The sequence below is a fragment of the Halichoeres trimaculatus genome, unplaced genomic scaffold (assembly GCF_033239565.1).
Source record: "Halichoeres trimaculatus isolate MK-OKI-2021-1 unplaced genomic scaffold, fHalTri1.1 fHalTri1_scaffold_62, whole genome shotgun sequence".
NCBI lineage: Eukaryota > Metazoa > Chordata > Actinopteri > Labriformes > Labridae > Halichoeres > Halichoeres trimaculatus.
The window spans coordinates 96,936-114,195 of record NW_027437241.1 but is presented as its reverse complement, the minus strand read 5'-3'; the positions used below and the strand labels follow the sequence as shown (position 1 = coordinate 114,195).

The 17,260-nt window shown below is 39.9% G+C and overlaps 3 long non-coding RNA genes across 3 annotated transcripts; all 3 read right to left on the bottom strand.

Moving 5' to 3' along the window:
- Positions 1-205: 205 nt before the first annotated feature.
- On the bottom strand, positions 206-1,453 carry LOC141786689 (uncharacterized). The gene is made up of 3 exons (XR_012597921.1): positions 1,419-1,453; positions 711-1,048; positions 206-329 (listed from the first exon to the last, which is right to left on the bottom strand). It is a non-coding gene; the product is annotated as an uncharacterized LOC141786689 (long non-coding RNA).
- A 1,218-nt stretch (positions 1,454-2,671) lies between these two features.
- On the bottom strand, positions 2,672-3,930 carry LOC141786687 (uncharacterized). The gene is made up of 3 exons (XR_012597920.1): positions 3,890-3,930; positions 3,493-3,690; positions 2,672-2,737 (listed from the first exon to the last, which is right to left on the bottom strand). It is a non-coding gene; the product is annotated as an uncharacterized LOC141786687 (long non-coding RNA).
- Positions 3,931-11,760: 7,830 nt separating this feature from the next.
- On the bottom strand, positions 11,761-14,468 carry LOC141786693 (uncharacterized). Its single transcript, XR_012597925.1, has 4 exons — positions 14,388-14,468; positions 14,109-14,136; positions 13,685-13,818; positions 11,761-11,897 (listed from the first exon to the last, which is right to left on the bottom strand). It is a non-coding gene; the product is annotated as an uncharacterized LOC141786693 (long non-coding RNA).
- Between the last annotated feature and the right edge of the window lie 2,792 nt (positions 14,469-17,260).

Here is a 17,260-nt window from a genome sequence, read left to right as displayed (position 1 = left end):
TAGAAAGAAGAGACGACACTCCAGAAGAGGTCAACTGAAATCGTGACTTTTTAATAATGACCTCAGAATCCTGTCGTTGTTGAGTCAAATGAACCCTTTAACACAGCTTGCCTACAAAAGTCCAAAACCACTGTCATTTGTTGAGATGCAGCTCTCCAACTGAAAAAAAAGATCTCCATAAGAGCAGATATGACCAGGCAACCTGAGGGTGCGGAAGCATGTGGATGAAGTTGGATGCTGTCCTCGGACAACCTCCACCTTCATGTCAGTCATGGGTATTTCCCATCCAACCTAGAACTTAAAAAGCTGCTTCATTTTTTCTTGGGATGCTGAAAGTACACAGAAGCAAAGCACAACACAGATATGTCAGATAAGATCGGAAACTGAGACAATCAATAGAACAATAAAAATTAAGCTACAGCTTTAGGGGATAGTATGGCTCTTCTGATGTCAGTTGTATAAGGTGCTTGTGCCTTGCACCTGGAGAAGGAGGGAGAAAGGTGGTCTTTGTATTTGTAAGACATGCCACTATTCAATGCAGCACTATGCTCCACCCTGCATACACTTTGCACTATTTCACTAAACAGTGGGCAAGCTGAAGTCCCTTATTTACATCTCATCAGAAGAGCTCAACTCTGTCCTTAAAATCAATAAAAAAAAACTATTTAAAAGGCACACTTCAAAGCAGATGGGTTTTGAATGCAGCATACCTGTTCTCACAAATTAATGCAGGTACCCAATTGTTCTATGTTTGCAATCAAGTGGCTACCCATCATCTGTGTCATCCCCCAACTCTGCATCCTCTGGCCATCTGATATGGTCAAGAAAGATCTAAGGAAGAAAACAGAGCGATCGTGGTAACTTTACAAAAGGTGTGTCATCACTTGCAGCCATTCTTGTTAATGTTAGTGTGCTTGTTGGTTTCTGTCAACACAGGAAGATCCCATGCCAGTGCTAAGTCAATTATGGCTGCTCTCTGATCCTCTGTGAGTGTACTGTGTTTGCTGCATTCTCCTCCTTTCTTGTCTGAGCCTTGATCCTCATAGAGCTTTTGAAGAAAGACAAGAAAAAGCAAGATCACTCTCAAATAGTAAGTTAAGATGTATTAGATAGAACTATAGTGTAGTCAAGTATTATCAAACATGCAAATGTTAGCTTGTGTATTGGAAGCATCACACTTAATATAATTTTGATTTCAAAAATCAGAGCAATGTGGTATATACTTTGATTTGGGGACATTTACATACTTGTGCTAAATTACCTTGTAAACATTTTTCAACATAACACTAAGCTTAAACACAACTCTGTTGTCTATCAGGATGTGAAAAAGAACTTTAACATTTAACATTAATCAAAAAGTGGTAAGAACAAAGAAAACTGTACCACCAAAAGTATGAATTTCTCCTGTATAGACTTACAGGTTTTAGAGTCTCCCTGACATCCATGTCTGCCACATCTACATCTTCAAGGGTAATTGTAGCCGTCTGTGGATCATCACCTAACAGCACATGAAGCACTGCTGGACTGAACCCAGGCAGACGAGAGCCACCGTGTAGAAGAGAATGACCAATCATCCTTCCTGCCACAACAAACATTTCACTCTAAACCAGCACTTGAGAGGTTGATGGGATTAGATGGTCAGCTTGGCCCTCAAACAGCAGAGCCCCAGTTGCATTTCCTATGAAGGTAAATATTGAGCATTAAGGGTGTTACAAAAATGACATTTCAGTTATTACATCTGTCAGACAGTTCAGCAGATAATAAAGAAATACACAAAATTCATTCATTTTCTGAACCGCTTATCCTCAGGAGGCTGGAGTCTATCCCAGCTTTCATTGGGCAAGCAGGGTACACCCTGGACTGTTCGCCAGTCAATCACAGGACTGACACAGACAGGTACACAGCCTTTCACACACACACACTCGCACCTACAAGTTTTTCTCTACAATTTAGTGTTCAATTAACCCTGATGAGCATGTATTTGGACTGTGGGAGGAAGCAGCAGTGCCCAGAGAGAACCTACGCATGCACAGGAAGAACATGCAAACCACACAGAAAGGCCCACCTGCCAAGCTGGAAATCGAACCCGCAATCTTCTTGCTGTGAGGCTGCAGCACTAACTGTTGCGCCATCCGAAATACACAAAATACTACATAAAAAGTTCACGTGTATTGTGCATTTACACAGGATTTGGTTTTGTTGGTTTATTTCTTGAGGATATACTATGAGTCTAGGTTGAGAGAAAACTCAACAAGTCATGCAAAGTCAAAATGTGGCCTACAGCAATTTACAAATTTTATGTCAACGCCCATAATAGATTCACATACCACTGTAAAAAAGAGGAAACTACATTGGTGCTGCCAAATTGTACAGGCCTACATCACATTCTACAGACTGAAAAAAAAATATTTGTTTGAGAATAATTCATTTGAATAATTCATTTGAATTATTCTCATCTCTTAAAATAAAAAGTTTTTTTCCCAGAACTATTAATGTTTAGATGGGGAAAAAAAATTTTTTTTAAAGCTTTGAAAAACATTAAGAATGTTGTCTCAACTTATGTAAAAATCCATGGTCCAGGAGTTGCATTAAGCAAACGTGTTCTTTTTCTTATATCACTTTGTACAACACATTTGTCTTGAGGACTTACCTAGATCAACTTGGAAACCATGATGCAATTTGTGCATTACCATACTGAAGAAGTGACGATTTACACCATCTCCAATAGCCACATCTCCTGGAGACACAAGTAATAGTACATAAATGCAAAGAGTGACCTCCTGTATTGTACCAAACTTGACTGTTCTTTTTCTATCCACTTTATTGTGTGAGGTACCAATGCATAGTCAGTGTACCACATGCAGTGGATAGAGGTGTTCAAATCAAGGTTTTGAGAAGTAAATAGAAGTCCCACCAAAGAATCAATGGATCTACTGTCCTGAGAGTGGGTGTGAGAGTGAGTGGTTGTTCGTCTCTGAGTTTTCCCTCTATGACAAAATGGAGACCTGTCAAGGTCACTCATCAAAAGTCAGCTGGGATCAGCCCTGGCCTCTCACTTCCCCATCAGAGATAAGTGAGTAAGATGATGGATGAAAACACTATTACAATAATATGTCAGCTGCTGTACTGGAATTTCTGTGTGCTTCTTTTCTAAACTGGGGGTGTGCCAACAGCCAACAATAATGGATAAGGACAGGATGAATATCTCATCCAACCACCTTCAACAAATCAGAACTTTCTCATCAAAGGATTAATGGAAAAGTGAAGGGCAGTTTGTGATTCAGTATTGGGCATAACGTACATCCAGAAGCTGTTTCATATGCAAATGATATTTAAATAAAAAGCATTGTTTATATACATTTCAAGCTCCAAATTAACCCGAAAGTATGCTTCTCTGGTCTTAAGATAGAAGAGAGAAAGAAAGTGAAAAACCAACATGCTTACAGACTTTTAAAACAACACAGTACATCTTTTTTGGTCAGGTATCAGTACCTTGTAGCTTTGCTTGAAAGGGTCTTGCCCAGTCAATCCTGGGAGCTTTGTAAAAGCTCAAAATTCTCCCTTCTTGCTCCTCTAGGTCTTCCCCTATGTCTATCTTGATCTTGAGGGTGGGCTCATCTTCACTGCTCTGAATTAATGTCCTTTTGTAATGGTCCGCTGCTAGTTCTGGATCAGCAATCGCTTCCCATGCTGAAAATTCAAAAGTAGTTTACAAGGTACCTGAAACAAAGTGGGCAGTATACCTTGCATACTCTATGCACTGTAGTAAATACTGAACAAACCAAATATTAGAGTCTTTATAGCAATTTTTAAGGTGCAGATCTATGATTTAAGAGAACATTCCTAACAATGCAAATCTTTCATTTCATTATACTATAATTCCAACTACCTTGAACATTACATTCCATGGGTGTGGGCTCCAGTGGGTTATCTGCTTGTGAAGAATTGCAGATAATCCCAGGAAATCTAAACATTAAAAAAATTCAAATAAATAAACGAAAACACACAAGGACAAGCAAAAATATACACCTCATTTTGATATTTGAAACAACAAGTATTCCTACTACCAATAAGTTTTTGCAGGACCCCCATGGCAACTGCACACTCATAGGTATCCAATTTATGTCTGCTATACCTTTCCCCATAGACATTATACACGTAGACGCCTCATTGACTGGCGATGCCTATTGGAGCTGACATAGCTGCCGGCCGCCATCTTGGATGGGTCTCACACACTGCCCCAGCACGTTCATTATACTGAGAAAGGTGTAGAATGCACAACTATTATGAGCATAACTCAGCGAATTTTTACCCGATTTTCACATGAAAACGTTAGTTATACTGACATAAAACGATAAATGGTCAATAAAACAAAATTATTGTGAAGTCTTACTTGTGAATGGTAATCCCACATGATCTACTCTCAAAATTGCGCTGGTTATAGCAACCGTAGGTGGCACAAAATACCGGCATAATTAATCACTTTGCGCTCAATCCATTTGTGTCTGCTGCTGGAATGTAGTGAGGAGACCCATCCAATATGGCGGCGACACGCTACGCGGTTCAGTACGTAATGAAGTGTCTATGTATATATGTCTATGCCTTTCCCCACATGAACTTGCATGGAATGCCAGGCTCTCAGCTGGGAATTACTCATATTGGACAGGAGTCCTAAGGGCACATCCTTATACGGGGATACACACACAGTGGTTATTGAACTACAAAGAACTTACAAAGAATGAAATAAAACTTTGTTTTCAATATCAGTTTTGGTAATTTGTCACTGATTTTGCCTTAAAGTGGCATATGAGTGGCATCTTACCAAACCAGCATCCTGCTCTGATGTTTGGTCCTCAGTGGCATCACTCCTCTTGTTAGTAGAATATAAAAAATATGAAAAAATATAGCTGCATGCAGCAATGACGGGCCCTCGCCCCGCGGAAAATGGTCCGTATTAGGGTAATTCCCAAGCGGGCTAAGTGCAGCAAAATGTGCCTCAAGCAAGAGCTCTGTGTATGGATGAGGTTGTTCCCCCGCAAGCAAGCATACATGGTACATTGAAAGCATAGTTGATATGATTAGTGTACCATAGGGGGGTGCAGCATTATCACTGTAATTCATGTCAACAGCAGTCAGGAGTGGGAGTGACTTCATGTGTGTAAAATTTGGAGCAAACATTAAAATGAATGTAATAATATTATCAAGCATTTCCAGTGGGTGGCGCTATTGCAGTAGCAGAGATTTGAGGTTATAGAAGAGTTGGGGGATGGACTTCCATGGTGTGTGTGCAGTTTGGAGGAAATGAGACCTTAAATGACTGAGTTAGTACTACTTCCTGCTGTGTTTTGACATTAGCGAGGTGAAGCTAGTGCCATAGACACACCCTCGACCTTGAGGACATGAGCTGATTTGTAATGCTTTATGAAGGTGTGCCAGACATTTGCAAGTTAAATGAAAAAGAAAATGGCCAAAAATGAAGAGGCTATAAATCAGAGAGTAAAAAACATGAGTTCCTGTTAACAGTAAGGGGCGCTGTAGTGTTAGATGAAAAGAAGTATATGGATGTGTTGGAGATGGGAGAGTTAACATGTGTGTGCATTTTGGGCCTGATCCAACATTGTACAAGAGAGCTATTAAGATTTTCATGAAGTAGCAAAATGGTGAACTTTGGCGGCCATTTGTGGCCACGCCATACAAGATGATAAGAATTGTATTGTAAGTGTTCATCTTCAATGTGTGTAGTTTCCACAAGCCAAGTTTGGAGTTCATCTTAGTCAAAACCTGGGAGTAGTTCATTGAAATACATAGCCTATAAACGTAATTTTGGCAATTTCAGTCCATTGCCATCAGGAGGCGTTGTGCTTTCGGGGGAGAATAATGATATGGCTGTGTCCAGGGCTTAACACTGAACATGTGTCTTGATTTTGGTGAAGATTGGACAAAGTTGAAAAATGCCGAACTTTGAGCCCGTGTCCTAGCCAAACGGAAAAATATTCTGTAAATTGTATTATGATTATTAATGTTCAATGTGTGTAGTATACACATGACAAGTTTGGAGTTGCTGTGACAAAAGCCCTAGGACTAGTTCGTTCAAATGCGTAGGCTACAAATCGTGAAAATCCCATGTTTACGTGCTAATAGCGAAGTTCGTGTTGAGAATTCACGATAGTCATAAGAGACTTTTTTGTTCATGTGGGCATGCTTGTTATACCCACCAAATTTCAAGGCTGTAGCTCAAAGCAGACCAAGGGGCTGCAGTTTTATGCCCCTAGGGGGCGTGAGGGGTGATGGATTTTTGCTGAGACAGTAGAATCATAAATTTTTCGCCGAGTTTGAATTTTGTGGCTAGGTCATTTCGCCTTTTTTTCAAGCCAAAGGCACGCAAAATGGCATTGTATTGGCAGAAACAAAGAAGAAGAAGAAGAAGAAGAAGAAGAAATATAGCTGCATGCAGCAATGACGGGCCCTCGCCCCGCGGAAAATGGTCCGTATTGGGGTAATTCCCAAGCAGCCTAAGTGCAGCAAAATGTGCCTCAAGCAAGAGCTCTGTGTATGCATGAGGTTGTCGCCCCGCAAGCAAGCATACATGGTACATTGAAAGCATAGTTGATATGATTAGTGTACCATAGGGGGAGCAGCATTATCAGTGTAATTCATGTCAACAGCAGTCAGGAGTGGGAGTGAGTTCATGTGTGTAAAATTTGGAGCAAACATTAAAATGAATGTAATAATATTATCAAGCATTTCCAGTGGGTGGCGCTATTGCAGTAGCAGAGATTTGAGGTTATAGAAGAGTTGGGGGATGGACTTCCATGGTGTGTGTGCAGTTTGGAGGAAATGAGACCTTAAATGACTGAGTTAGTACTACTTCCTGCTGTCTTTTGACATTAGCGAGGTGAAGCTAGTGGCATAGACACACCCTTGACCTTGAGGACATGAGCTGATTTGTAATGCTTTATGAAGGCGTGACAGACATTTGCAAGAAGAATGAAAAAGAAAATGTCAGAAAATGAAGAGGCTATAAATCAGAGAGTAAAAGACATGAGTTCCTGTTAACAGTAAGGGGCGCTGTACTGTTAGATGAAAAGAAGTATATGGATGTGTTGGAGATGGGAGAGTTAACATGTGTGTGCATTTTGGGCCTGATCCAACATTGTACAAGGGAGCTATTAAGATTTTCATGAAGTAGCAAAATGGTGAAGTTTGGCGGCCATTTGTGGCCACGCCATACAAGATGATAAGAATTGTATTGTAAGTGTTCATCTTCAATGTGTGTAGTTTCCACAAGCCAAGTTTGGAGTTCATCTTAGTCCAAACCTGGGTGTAGTTCATTGAAATACATAGCCTAAAAACGTAATTTTGGCAATTTCAGGCCATTGCCATCAGGAGGCGTTGTAATTTCTGGGGGGAATAGTGACATGGCTGTGTCCGGGGCTTAACACTGAACATGTGTGTTAATTTTGGTGCAGATTGGACAAAGTTGAAAAATGCCGAACTTTGAGCCTGTGTCCTGGCAAAACGAAAAAAAATTCTGTAAATTGTATTATGATTATTAATGTTCAATGTGTGTAGTATACACATGCCAAGTTTGGAGTTGCTGTGACAAAAGCCCTAGGACTAGTTCGTTCAAATGCGTAGGCTACAAATCGTGAAAATTCCAAGTTTACGTGGTCATAGCGAACTTCGTGTTGAGAATTCACGATAGTCATAAGAGACTTTTTCGTTCATCTAGGCATGCTTGTTATACCCCCCAAATTTCAGGGCTGTAGCTTAAAGCAGACCAAGGGGCTGCAGTTTGAAGCCCCTAGGGGGCGCGAGGGGGTATGAATTTTTTTGCAGACAGTGGAATCATAAATTTTTCGCCGAGTTTGAATTTTGTGGCTAGGTCATTTCACCTTTTTTTCAAGCCAAAGGCACGCAAAATGGCATTGTTTTGGCGGAAACAAAGAAGAATAAGAAATATAGCTGCATGCAGCAATGACGGGCCCTCGCCCCGCGGAAAATGGTCCGTCTTGGGGTAATTTCCAAGCAGCCTAAGTGCAGCAAAATGTGCCTCAAGCAAGAGCTCTGTGTATGGATGAGGTTGTTCCCCCGCAAGCAAGCATACATGGTACATTGAAAGCATAGTTGATATGATTAGTGTCCCATAGGGGGAGCAGCATTATCACTGTAATTCATGTCAACAGCAGTCAGGAGTGGGAGTGACTTCATGTGTGTAAAATTTGGAGCAAACGTTAAAATGAATGTAATAATATGATCAAGCATTTCCAGTGGGTGGCGCTATTGCAGTAGCAGAGATTTGAGGTTATAGAAGAGTTGGGGGATGGACTTTCATGGTGTGTGTGAAGTTTGGAAGAAATTAGACCTTAAATGACTGAGTTAGTACTACTTCCTGATGTGTTTTGACATTAGCGAGGTGAAGCTAGTGGCATAGACACACCCTTGACCTTGAGGACATGAGCTGATTTGTAATGCTTTATGAAGGCGTGGCAGACATTTGCAAGTTAATTGAAAAAGAAAATGGCAAAAAATGAAGGGGCTATAAATCAGAGAGTAAAAGACATGAGTTCCTGTTAACAGTAAGGGGCGCTGTAGTGTTACATGAAAATAAGTATATGGATGTGTTGGAGATGGGAGAGTTAACATATGTGTGCATTTTGGGCCTGATCCAACATTGTACAAGAGAGTTATTAAGATTTTCATGAAGTAGCAAAATGGTGAACTTTGGCGGCCATTTGTGGCCGAGCCATACAAGATGATAATAATTGTATTGTAAGTGTTAATCTTCAATGTGTGTAGTTTCCACAAGGCAAGTTTGGAGTTCATCACAGTGAAAACCTGGGAGTAGTTCATTGAAATACATAGCCTATAAACGTAATTTTGGCAATTTCAGGCCATTGCCATCAGGAGGCGTTGTAATTTCTGGGAGGAATAGGGACATGGCTGTGTCCAGGGCTTAACACTGAACATGTGTGTAAATTTTGGTGCAGATTAGACAAAGTTGAAAAATGCCGAACTTTGAGCCCGTGTCCTAGCCAAACGGAAAAATATTCTGTAAATTGTATTATGATTATTAATGTTCAATGTGTGTAGTATACACATGCCAAGTTTGGAGTTGCTGTGACAAAAGCCCTAGGACTAGTTCGTTCAAATGCGTAGGCTACAAATCGTGAAAATCCCATGTTTACGTGCTAATACTGAAGTTCGTGTTGAGAATTCACGATGGTCATAAGAGACTTTTTTGTTCATGTGGGCATGCTTGTTATACCCACCAAATTTCAAGGCTGTAGCTCAAAGCAGTCCAAGGGGCTGCAGTTTTAAGCCCCTAGGGGGCGCGAGGGGGGATGAATTTTTGCTGAGACAGTGGAATCATAAATTTTTCGCCGAGTTTGAATTTTGTGGCTAGGTCATTTCGCCTTTTTTTCAAGCCAAAGGCATGCAAAATGGCATTGTATTGGCAGAAACAAAGAAGAAGAAGAAGAAGAATAATCCTAACGATTACAATAGGGCTTCGCCCCCCGATTCTCGGGGGCTCGGGCCCTAATAAGAAGAATAATAATAATCCTAACGGTTACAAGAGGGCCTCGCCCCGGTTCCGGGGGCTCGGGCCCTAATAATCCTAACGATTACAAGAGGGCTTCGCCCCCCGATTCTCGGGGGCTCGGGCCCTAAAAATACTTTTCCGGCAGTTACATTGTCAACCAAGGTACAGTATTCAATCCTGTGATGGTTAAAAAATTAACAAATGTGCCAGGGTAGATTAGCTAATTTAGTTATAACAGGGTTCCTACAGCTCAACCCAGGTTAAATTCAAGACTTCGTAAGACTTTTTTAAGGTCGTTTGAAATAAAATTTAAGACCAAGTCAACAACGAACAACAATTGAAACAAAGAAAACAAAGAAAAACATCACATGAATTACCTGGCAATTTTAACCCAATGTTTGTTTTTTAATAAAACATCACTTTTTACCTTCTTTTTAACCCCATGTTTACAAATGTATGCCTATTTTCACATGTCTTTTGAAATTTAATATCAAATTTAATTCCCAATTTTGCTGCCATAATCATTTTTCCTAAGCCACTTTTGGACCAATTTTGCCATTTTTTGCGATTTTATACCTACTTTGCATCTATTTATTAACCTTTTTCTACTTTCATACCATTTTTACCCATTTTTTACAATTTCATGCCTATTAACCTCAATATAAACACTTTTTTCCCACTTTTGGACCATTGTTTTACATTTTTTAAACCCAATTTTAGAACTTTATGCCTATTTTGCAGCAATTCATCTTTTTTGGCCACTGTCAGAGCCATTTTTGCAATTTTTACATGGTTTTTGAAATTTAATTAAAAAAATTTAATTCCCAATACTGCTGCCACAATCAATTTTCTCAGGCCACTTTTGGATTTTTTTTGTCAATTTTTCCCCATTTATTTCTATCTCCTGGCACTGTAGGTAGAACCAATACATGCGTCTGCTCTAAAAGATCCTGGTGCAACCACATCACCGTTTTGTTAGTTCTGCTATTGTGATCATGCGATGTTGCTGTGAGAGTAAACCGGTGAATTATTTTTGAAAAATAGATAAATGTTAGTAAATATTTTTTAGTTCAATCCAACATAAATCTTACTGATGTGTTCAAAATTTTAAGACTTTTGAAAATTGGATTTAAGACATTTTAATGCCAATTAAGGCTTTACTTTTAAAATAATGAGTTTAATGCCTTTTAAGACTTTTCAAGGATCCGCGGGAACCCTATATAAATCATTCATAATCCAACTTACATGTTCCTGACAGGACTGAATGTGAACTGGAATAAGTGGAAGGGGAATCAACATTCCACAGGTGATACGAGTATTTTTTGGCATCCTCTGAAACTCAGCTGCATCGAATGGCAGTAGACTGGTTGTTAGTTTGTCTTGCAGTGGGACAATGTAAAGGATGTTCTTTCCATTGTTTGATGAGCTCTTCAGAATTTTAGCAGTATACCCCTCAGACCCCTGAGGCAATGGAGTGTTTTTTTCTTTGACCACTACCTCCTATAGATTAGATTAGACAAGACAAGACAAGACAAGACAAGTATAAGTTGCAAGACACTTCACCCATGTTGCCTGTGTACAAATGTGACTGAATGTCTGGCAGTGATTGGAGAGACCATAGACCCAGTATGGCAGCCTCAGAGCAGCTGTAGCAACAAATGTATAGCTTACCAACACCACTGTGATAATGTGAGAGTGAATGAATAATGTATTCAGTAAAAGAGAAAGGTTTTACAAAAATACAATGCATTATCAATATTATTGTTATTATGAGTACTAGTCACATAATATAAACTAAAACTCTACATAAGTGACAGGAGAAACTCACTAAGAGCTTTTTCAAGCAGCCAGCCAACACGCAAATCTCACATTTTGGGATATTCTTCTAGCAGCACCCTGCATATCTGGAATAAGATATTGTGGCTGAACATATAAAGTAAAGTAACTTGGCTGATAGGAAATTCAGCCTGGCTGTTATATGCCCCTATGCACTATATAAAAAGTGGATAACGCATGATTAAAAAATTTACAGTAGGAATATGTTTGTACATCAGAATACAATCAGCCCATCTTTGTCTCTCCTCATGAAATATCTGCACAACCATCTTTTCAGTGCCGTATGATCTTGTTATTTGTCAGTCTTTGAGGCTCACCTCTGTGTGATCTGCATCATCTGCAATATTTATAGTCCTTCTTCCAAGACCTGCCTGGAGAAGCACTGTTTCGTCATGGGGTGTTCTGTCTGTGTTGGCAGGCTGCAGGTAGAACTGCAGCTCCATTCACCACCCTCGTCTGCACATCTGCTGGTCTTTTTTTGCGTTTTTGTCCCCTTGAATACATTGCTGGGAAACATCTTGAGTAAAAGTTTGACAATAATCAATAAGTGAAATTTGAAAAATAAAATGATTGATTTCTTCAATAAATGTAATTTTAAGATGCATTGCACCATATTGTTGTATTTGTAAAATTCTGTGTTAAGGCTTTGTTATGCCCTGTCCAGCTCTTAATAACCATATTATCTCCATAGGAAGTAATTAATAAGCATCCTCCACTGACATACAGATGTTCAATAGCACTTAGCCTTGAACACTAGTAGGCAAAAACTTGAGGCATGGATACATTCAACCTGTGGACTTTTTCCCCCAATTTATTTCACAGACACAGTTATAAGGAGTTAATTATGTAAACTTATTCATCACAGCAATTTTGATCTAATAGGGGAGACTGGGGACAGTTGCAACACTTTTTACATTACTCTCAGTTACTCAGAGAATATTTGGACTAGTCTCACCAAATCTTTACATATTAAACCTACATCTGTCTGCCAAATGGCCATACCATTTAAAGATGGCTACTTATAACATATTAATCAGAATATTTATTTGAATAGAGGAATTCAGACGTTGCAACTGACCCCAAACCTGGGGACAGTTGCAACACAGATCAGGGACGGTTGCAACATATAAAAAAACATTAACTTTTCACTAATTATCCTCAGGGTTTTGTCTAAATAGGACAAATACTAATGTGGGCTCAAATTCAATTTTCTTTTTTGTACAGCTTTAAGGTATTTAATTTGTTTTGTTTTGTTTAAAACATGGGCCTACCTTGAGTCAATGTGCAGATATTACTGAAGCTATAAAAACTCAATATTGCATTTTTGGGACAAAAAGAATGGAATAACTTGCAATATTATGTTTTGATGCCGTGCTTGCAAGATTCTTTTTTTTCTTGTGGAACCTGAACAATGTGGTGTGGCATATGTCAAAGGCCTTGGTCACTGCCCTCACTGATTTGCCCTCAACTGTAATAATATCTAAGGCTTGTTCCAAAATACTGAGGGGAACCCCTCTGTTAGTGACTCTCTTCCTCACTCTTTGCATACTGAAAATAAACAGAATACAAATTTCTCTATTTAGATGATTCATTCACTCTATGACAAGTTTATATGACACATACAACATACAACAATAACTAAGTGCTAATTTTTGCTTTACAAGTTATTTGGGAAATTATTATGTTTATCATTAGTGTTACTTTCTTCATATGATCGCCTGTTCTGTTCATCATGAGCAATAAAATATATTAATTTTGCCTATTTTGAACTAAAAATGTTAAAAAAAATATGGTTGTGTGGTCTTTTCTAATATGACTAACCTAATAGCATGGGGACAGTTGCAACAGTTGCAACTGTCCCCATGGTACCAGTCATGACAAAACACCATGTGCTAGCTAGCCACATTGACATTGACACATGCTCACCATGTCATTTAATAGTCAACAAACAGTGATTCAAACTAGATAGGTTTGGATTCATTCATACATAAGGTCAGGACAGTATGACTAAACAGCTCATGAAAAAAGCTATTTTCATACCTCCAAAACAACTTTACTTGAGAAAAGCAGGACCAGATGCTCAATATGGCCTCTCTCTTCTTGGTGGGTAGAGGGTCTAACTGAGCATGTGCAGTGTGAGTGTCATCACTCTAGCATGTTTCTGATTAGAGAAATAAGGCTTGTTGCAACCGTCCCTTGTTGCAACTGTCCCCAATCTCCCCTAATAAAAGTGTGTATCTGAGAATTTCTTCACAGCTTAAGATAAAACAACAATAACATGATTTAAATATAGTGGACACTTGCCGTTACATCTCCTGATGGACACTGGTTGGTCTTCCAGTCCTGGGAGTGACAAGCCCAGAGGTGAAGGGCTGAGCTTGTGCACTGTTAATTGTGCTCAGAAGTGCACGTACTGCAGCCTCAATTTCAGTGGTACTCTAGAAAGATAAGGGTTTTGTATATTATTTGATACTTAATATTACAATGTACAGTACATTTAACTTGCATAACTCATAATGTGGTTGTTTGGGTTTTGAGTTTTCTCGTGGTTGTGGGTTTCTTATGAGCTTTAATTATGGTATGGCATTTTTATTTTTATTGATAGGTCAGTTGGTCTTAAAAATCTGTTGATTATGCCCAGATAAGTCCTGAGATACTTCGATATGACTGGCTAACAAAACCTTTAGCTATTATCGTCTCAGAACATTGGCCATGATAATGTACTCACCTGAGAGGACCCACCCTGCTGTCATTTTCTACATGGTAAAATAGAAAAAAAAATGTGAGGCATGGTTCATGCTAGCAAAGAGGCTCAATATGTCCAGGGGTGTTTTTAACGGGAACGGGAGGCTAATTTATATGAACTTGTTTGTTAGCTTGCTAAGTTTATAGCAAACACAAGAAGCTAATCCTTTCAAGGCGGTCATGTTTAGCTATTTACATTGCTCACTGAGCGACCAGTGTGCATACTTATCCTGTAAGTTAAAAGTACTATGGTTTGCAATACCTTAAATCACTTGATGCTGGCGGCGAAGGGTCTTGTTGGTAGATTCACTCCATGTCCACGCGCAAGCGCTCTGACCTGCCAGGGTGGCCCCGCTCTGATTGGCCAAGGTGGGCCGTGCTCTGATTGGTCATAGTAGCAGCCATTCTCCAACAGACCCCGCCTCTGTATCCTGCAAGTGCTCAAATTACTTTTGCATCAAAGATCTCAGACAAACCGGAGCAAAAGTGAGAGTGCAGAAATTGCTGTATGAGAACTCGCAACAGTGGATTTGTGCACTTGCAAAAAAATAAATCTGAAGACCTGTAATTGTTGAAATGTATTTGCAGAAAAAAAATATCTTCAGGTATGCAAAAAAAATTCTTCAACTACACAACTCTTAAAGCACTTTTATTTGTGAATGCAATTTTTTTTGTTACACATACGCAAATTTCTGGGTATCTTTTACTGAGACTTCAGATTTGTTTTGCATCAAAGATCTCAGAAAAACAGGAGCAAAAGTGAGAGTGCAGAAATTGCGATTTGAGCACTCGCAACAGTGGATTTGTGCACTTGCAAAAAATAAATCTGAAGACCTGTAACTGTTGAAACGTATTTGCAAAACAAAAATATCTTCAGGTATGCAAAAAAATACAACTACAATACAATTCAACTACACAACTCCTAAAGCACTTTTATTTGTGAATGCAGATTTATAGTTACACATACTCAAATTTATGGTCATCTTTCTCTGTGACTTTGAAGTCGTTTTGCACCAAATATACCTTCATATGGACGACAGAGAAAGCCAAAATGTGTCATAAACAGTAACACTAACCACAGCATGAACAGTGATTTTTTTGTCACATAATACCAAGGATGGCAGAGTTCCACATGAACCTGCAGCGTCTTGTACGTCGTGTTTGTGCCAAAAACGCTTTGCAAAAAATGAAAAATCATTCCAAAATCACACTTAAACACATCTTTTTCGATTGTTTTCTCCTGGATTTGAATGCAACACAAGAAAAAGCCTTGGGAGGGCAGAGATAGCAGAAATTTGAAATGATGACAGTAACCACAACAATACTATGCCGGATGCCAAAACATAACTAAAAACGCACAGCAGTGATTAAGATGGAATTTGTATGACAAAGACACATAGCAGTGATTAAGTCACAAAGTAGTGAGGATGGCAATTCAGATGAACCTGCATTACAGATTCGTGTTTAGTAAACGAAAAAAAACCTTGTAGAGCGAAAAAGAAACTAATCATGAAGAATTATTCAAAACCGTGCTTTTAAGCTTTGATAAACACATTTGGAATGTTTCCTAAGCAAATTTGATGTAACTCATGTATTTTGTGTCAAATATGATAGGGTTTGCAGAAAACAGCTAGGGAGGATAAAGAAAGCAGAAAATGTGTTGTTGATCACCGTTAACAATTTTTCCGTGTTGGATGAAAACGCTCAGAACACCTATTTTGGTCAGCAGTCATGATGAACAATTCAGACACAAGCTCCTGTGGCTACGGCTCTTTGATATTCATTTTCTGATTGGCTCACCGTGAGAAATCACGTCCACATGATATGCACATGATCGCAAAGGACGAATCACAGACCACTTTTACTCATTAATATTAAAACGCCTTCCCTGATCAGCCAATCATAGACGAGTACTCACGTGAATATTAAAGAGCCATGTGCAGCAGCTCAGGTGAATTTAGAAAAGGCTTGATTATGTGATATTATTTAATCAAAGAACAATAGTAAGTAACAGAAGGTATGAGGAAAAATTGACCCATTTATTATTAACCAATGGGTAACAGAAACTGCTTATGTCGGAGTGCTTATATCAGAGATTTTAATTGGATTCCGATATGATACCGATACTTTTTTTTTTTTTTGCTGATATCGGACCGATATCCGATATCAATATCAAACTGGGACACCTCTACTTTCAGTAATACTAGAAGGTTAATAAACATTCAGGGCTCTAAATTCGTACACCAGGCGCAGGTGCAGGTGCACCTGCCCTGCGCCGGCCTTCGCTGTGCGCACAGGGCGTGACCGGCGCACTTTGCAAGTTTCCTGCAGTGCCAAGAATGGCGCAGTCCAGGCACAGATGAGCGCAGAGCTGCGCGTCCACGCCTCCCTCCGCGCAAATGGCAGTGAGGGAGGAGAAAAGCCGTGAGTGGGTTTAACACAGCCGAGCGCTGTATTCACCAATTAAATGAGCGCCTCTCCTCACCTTTAAATGCCCTGCGAGGCGCAGCGTCTGATTGGTCTGACTGATCTACAGCTGATTACAGCTGCGTGGGGTGCGCTCCGCCTTGTGCCGAGGATAGACCAGGTTGGAGCTGGCGAGCTTTCAGCGCACTTTTTTGGCACAGAATTGTCACTGCGCCAACATGAATCTGCTGACACCTCCCCCTGGTGCGCCGTCAACTCCCCCTGGCGCGCCGTCACACCCATCTCTGCGCAGTGGTCTACCAAATTGTCAAATTGGCAGCGCACGGCGGTGCGCTGCACGAAATTAGCACTGCGCAGGCTCGCGCCCCCTGCACTGCGCCACGAAATTAGAGCCCTCAGACTCCATCCCGGCTGAAATCATCCTATCTCTTGTTGGAAAAGAGGTGAGTTGTATGACATACATCTAAGTGTCACTCCTACTCTGCTTTCCCAAACTGCCTTGCAGGGTACCTCTAACTGGGTGCTCAGTATCTTCCCATGCTGCTATCCTGACAGAGCTACTTTGTCCACGCTGCCTTACAGGGTACCTTTAACCGTGCACTAAGTCATGTTCCCACACTGTTATCCTGACAGGGTACATTTTCACACTGCCTTACAGGGTACTTTTTACTGTTCACCTCAGTTAGTTTCCCATACTGCGATCCTGAC